Here is a 6,093-nt window from a genome sequence, read left to right as displayed (position 1 = left end):
TATTTTTCTATAGTAATTCTATAACCTTCTTTTGCTCAAGTCAGGCTAATAAACTTTATTTTTCAGATTGATTTGCTCATGTCCATGAAATGCATTACGTTGTTTTGTTACTTAATCATGAAAACATATTTGACTTCACATTTTACACATCACCAGAGCCAAAAACTGAGGAATTAAAAATTTCCGTCTTTCTGTTTTCAGTTATCCTTCAGTTAGCAAGCTTAACAGCTTAGCCTATTAGCTTAGCATAATGCTGAATGGTTAAGAATAACTCTTTTTGATATCACAATAGCGCTATGTTTTAGCCATCTATGAAGAAAGAAGCTTTTTGTACACATAAGGGTGTAGTTAAACCTTCAAACCACTGAATCTAGCCGAAACTTGACTCCCTGGACGATGCCTTTAGTAATGAGGCGACTGGTTAATTTAATTGAAAGGCAGGACATATCTTTCTAAGAATGGTCCATCTCCTCCTCCTCAGACCGTCTCACAGCCAAAATTTCCTGTCACATGCTATACTGTATATAATAACGCTCAAAATACCTCTGTTCTACAACACACTGATTTTGAAATCACATCTGTATTTTCAAAACGGAGTCATATAGTGGTTTGGAAAAACAGAATTACCATTGAATCAGTGAATCAGTGACTGGAATGCATTCATAGTCCCGGTCCAGCAGTCCGGGTTAACCAAGCACAATAAACTTGATTTGGCTTGAGAGCTTTATGTATTTACTGCCCAACTGCTGCAATTTTCCATTACAAAACAGATCTAACTTGCACAATAAATCTGGGATGCCCACAGTTAGTGTTTTTAAACTGTACTGAGGCTTTTATTTAAACAGGTGACAGCAGTGATATATAATTAATTCACACCCTGAGCCAGTGTTTGTACAGCACAGTTTTACTCATAAGAATCTGCTTAAACTCAGAACCCGCTGGGCAAAGAAACTAACGGTGACTCATTATTATGCCAGTTAACCTAATCAACTCTCTGTCTTCTGTTTACACATCAGAACAGCTTAGAGCAGATTTTGTGAGCTTAAAGGACTAAATAACTGTTAGAGGTGAAAGCAGCATGAAGATGAATCGAAATGCAGTACTGTGTGGAGTTTGTAAAACTGCAGCTGAGTTAAGTCAAAGCTGATGTATCCAGATTATAATAATGCTATGTGTTCTCTGCGCTTACAGTAGCGAAACACAACAGAAGAAGTTTTACCAGGAGTGAATATTCCTGTCAGAAATCCTTGAGTTCAGCTGTGGTTTAGTTACACAGACAGCTTTACCTGGTTGGCTGCACTGCTTGTTTCCATGGAAATGGTGTAAGATTTTGCTGACCATTGTTTTCATTCTGTGTGAAAAAAAAAAAATACGGCTAAACTGAAAAAAAGGCAAAATAAACCATCATAATGGAATCATATGGGTGTTGTGCAAGATGCATGAATGTTGGTAGTGATTGCACCTTTTAGCACGATGGGAAATAATGACCTGGTCATACATTTATCAACGTATCAGTCTCAATATTACAGGTACTTGTTATGGAGTTTCAGCATATCACAAACTTTTCCTAAAAAAAAACAAAAAAACAATTTAAATAATTCCAATTTTTTTATTTAAATCACTTTCTCCGTTATCCAACACTCAATAACAGTGTTTCTTTATCTATTATATTTATTCTTAAACCCAGGAGTTAAATAATTGAATAACTAAAATAATTGAATTAATTTTTATTTTTTTATTTGAATATTATGTTTTTCACAGCGCTGGTATGCTACGCTAGTTTTGGAATCCACGATTTATCAAAGAATCATTTGTCAAATTAAATATCAAATTAACATACCCTACAATCTGATGTGAGACTAAACTGACTATAGCTTTTAAAATGATTTTATCATAGAACGCATGAAAATAATTATCAGCTTATTAGTTTCAGTCAGAATTTAATATTATTGCCTCCCTATCTGAGATCACATTGAAAATCCTGAATTTCATATTAATTTAAATGTTCTAATAAACATATATTTTTGGGATTTGAACAAATATCGCATAATTTTTTTTTTTTCAAAGAAACAGTTACGCTGATAATATAGTTCATATTAAATAAATACTGAACTTTATATCAAAATATCATCTGATACCTTCAATAAACCCTAATTACTTTTGCAGAACAGTAGATGTGGTCACTCTTCTCCTTTGCAGTTAATCACTGCAGTCTCTCATACTGGTGCTGAAGGCTGAATGGTAAACTTATGTTAGGGCAGGGATTAAGAGTAACAGCTGAAATTACTGTTATTGGTTAATGAATTTAGGCAGGGACAAGTAGAGCCCGGGAAATCAGATCAGTTATCACTTCCTAAACAGAGTTCCCTCTTCCCTCTAATGCCCCACTTCCCAACTGAATAATTATCAGTTAATTTCCTGCCAGTCAATGTGCTGACAGGTAGGTTGGCTATGTAAATCAACAGCATCCGAGGAAGGCTGCGATGACTGGCAAGCAATGGTGTGGACATCTCAGATCGCATAGGCTCCAAGTTAACACATTAATAATTAGAAAAAAAAACCACACCATCAAAACCAAAGCAAAACATATAAATAATCCCCGATTGGAGCTGTGACATAAATCGCCCGTCTGGCTCGTCAGAGGGTGCATGCGAGCTCACACTGCTAAAGCAACTGTTGAGATGATGAGAGCTGAGAAAGGCTGCTTTTTTATCGGGCCCAAATTGGCTCTTTGAGATCTGTGTCACAATAGGGGGTGGATTGCTTCAGACCTTCATACATCCCACCATCAGTCAAACACTCCCACAGATTGAGCAGAAAACGGCCATAGATGATTGTAAAGGAGCAATTGCCCAATTCAATTTAAAGGGGTCACATCATGAGAAATCCAATTTGATCTTTTAAGATGCAAAAAAAACAATCCCCTTGTTCTAAAGTGTGTCAGATTTATGAAACATTAACATAAAACCGCCCACATGTACAGATCAGAATCACCTATTGTGTGTTCAGAAGCTTAACGTAATATAACAGGATGGATATTGTGTAGCAACCTACAGCTCTGCATAGCCTTCTGAACAAAAAACCAAAGAGCGGCTGGTTAGAAAAGATTATCTGTTAGTTTAAGATCTCTGGTCATTCCTGTCTCATACTATCAGTTTGTTTGGAATGGAGACCAATGTATATGTGGAACAAAATATATCATTGTTGCAAATAAGAATTTGTTCCCACGACTTATTAATTCATGGCCACATTTTATTAATCCATCATAGTTTTAATTAAATCATGGCTACTTATATTTTTTGACTACTTTGTACTGTTTTAAAGAAAGCAAAAAAAGCTGTCAAATTTGCTGTCGGTCTCTCAGACTTTGTATTACATTCACTCACGCAGCATCGTTGACCAGTTCTGAATGAAAAAAAATTAAATAAAAGAATTGCTAGATTTATGATGTTATTAACAGTGGAAACTGTCATCACAGTTTGTAAAAAGGGTCCATAGCATAATTATCAGAAAAGATTATTTTGTGATCCTGTCACATGTGATGCAGGCTTTGCCCTTACGAAAGGAAAATATATTTACCAATATATTTCTTAAAGTATATTGTAATATATTGTAATATATTATTTTCCCTTTTTATTTTCTAATATTTTATATATTTGAATACATTTAATAATATATTGATGATACATATATTATATAATATATTGCAAAATATACAAATGATTGCCACTTTCAATATATTGCAATATATTGGAAAAAATAAATATATATAAGAATATATGCCTAATATATTACATGATATTTTCCAATATACTGCAATATATTTTTGTTTCATAAGGGTGGGAGGAAACTGGTATTGAGATATAGAAAAGATAAAAACTATATTTGAAAAGCTGCATTCCAGGGCAGCAAACTGTAATTTATGATCCACATGCAAAGGGGGTGTTTATTAAAGAAAAGAAAAAACAAACAAACAAAAACGCCTGTTTAATAATAAATATGAAAACTAAATTACACAAAACATAATTAGTGTACATTGCAAGTGTACCTCAGAGGAAAATAAGCTTAGTTGTAGGCATGTATTTTGCAGTGTTATTCAGAATGTGGATTGTTGGTTTGTACATGTTCTATAGCTTCAAGTACTTGTCCAAATGTATTCTGGTGGCATAATGGCACCCTACAAGAGCTGTTATTGTTATGCAAGTGCAGAGCCGTCATAAACAGCATGAAAATCATTCTTCACTTTGTGTTCGAACAGCACAGTTAGAATGACAGAAGGACATTCAAATTCTAAATCAATGCGGACTTTGTCTGTAAACAAGGCAGCATCATCAGAAAAAAATAGCATCTTAAGAAATGGCATTTCAAAGAATGTCAGTTCGAAGAGCCCAATTTCACAACGATTACACTGACTCCAAACAATTAAAGTAACGTGATGATAACTAAAGCAAAATAAGAGCTCTTTGTCTGTTATGGTCTGGCTATGCTTTTATTCAAGCATTTCTCAAGGTACAATGTCAACATGCTGTCCCCCTGACTGTGTGGCACATGATTGCTAACTCCTGTTCCTATCGTTTGTCCATGGCACAAGCCTCCCACCGCAACTGGAGCACTTACGGTAGCATGGCCTCTTTTTACCGCAGGTCTTCAAGTGTGTGTGTCTGTGTGTGTGTGTTGGGGGGGGGGTTAGTATTTCTTCTCAACTTAAAAACCATGTCATTGAGTGGCTGTCAGACCACTTCCTCTCAGTCAAAATGTAAGCCCAGCGGTGATGTGCACTCCTGAAGTGGGTCAGTCCAATCTGGATTTTTTGGAACCGCTGTAAGAATTGGGTCCACTGGCAGAATTTTGTCTGGAGGGCATCTTATCTTCCAGAGTTTCTGGACCAAGTGTTTGAAGTCTTCACTGAGAGAAAAAAATCAGGTTATTACTATGTTTAGCATTTAGGGAGTGAGGCAGTTCATATCAGATAAACTGATGTGTTTATTGATTTTGAGCTTTTTTAATCCCAGTCTTTTTCAGGTTGAATGTGGTTTGTGTTTGTTTACTATGTTGAACATTTTACACCATTATGAAACAAACATAAAACACAATTATTAGGAATTGTGTTTATAGTGACATTTATGCTGTCTGTGTTGTTTTATCATCGCTTCACTAAATGTTTACTGTGTAAACAAGCTTATGCTTTGCTCCTTAGTCAACAACACTAACTAGCAGAATGGCTTGATGCTGCAAATCTGTGTGATGAATCTAAGTGAAATCTGTGTTGGGAAATGTTTTGCCCTCAAGCAAATTACTGGATTCAAAATGACTGGATTTCTTCCATGAAAATATGGAGAACAATGTTAAATGTGACCAGTTTAAATGAATAAAATGGCTAAGAATTTACTCACCTTGAGACTATCCAAGATGCAGTGAAGGGGTGCCGTCAGAATGAGAGTCCAAATTGCTGATAAAAACATCACAATAATTCACAAGTAATCCACTATGGATTAACCAAATGTTAATTGATGGACTGACTCCAGTCTATCAGTTAATATCTTGTAAAGTGAAAAGCTGCATTTTTGTTAGAAACAAATCCATCATTAAAATGTTTACTTAAAACTCTTGCTTCCGGCTAAAATATGACTCCTCTATCAATACTATTGCTATCTCATCTGAATCAGGAGATCAATTTTCATCATCAATCAATTTATCATAATAAAAACATTAAGCACCTTTACAAGCAAAAAAAGATTGCTTGTGGATTATTGTGATGTTTTTAACATCTGTTCGGACTCTCATTTTGATGGCACCCATTCACTGCAGAGGATCCATTGGTGAGCAGGTGATGCAATGCTAAATTTCTACAAATCTGTTCTGATGAAGAAACAAACTCATCCACATTGTGGATGGCCTGAGGGTGAGTAAATATTCTGCAAATTTTCATTTTTAGGTCATCTTTTCCTTTGAGCCAGATGGCAATTTGTAAATCCCATGATTCCCATCGCAGGGTTTTGCACTGAAAAAGTGCATACAAAAAACAAAACAAAAAAAAAAAACATTTTAATGGCCTTCTTTTTAAACACAACAATAGACTTACAATGTATGATT

This window comes from Carassius auratus, unplaced genomic scaffold, assembly GCF_003368295.1.
Source record: "Carassius auratus strain Wakin unplaced genomic scaffold, ASM336829v1 scaf_tig00031496, whole genome shotgun sequence".
NCBI classification, from domain to species: domain Eukaryota; kingdom Metazoa; phylum Chordata; class Actinopteri; order Cypriniformes; family Cyprinidae; genus Carassius; species Carassius auratus.
The sequence above is the reverse complement of the archived record's forward strand: the minus strand, read 5'-3'. Positions refer to the sequence as shown.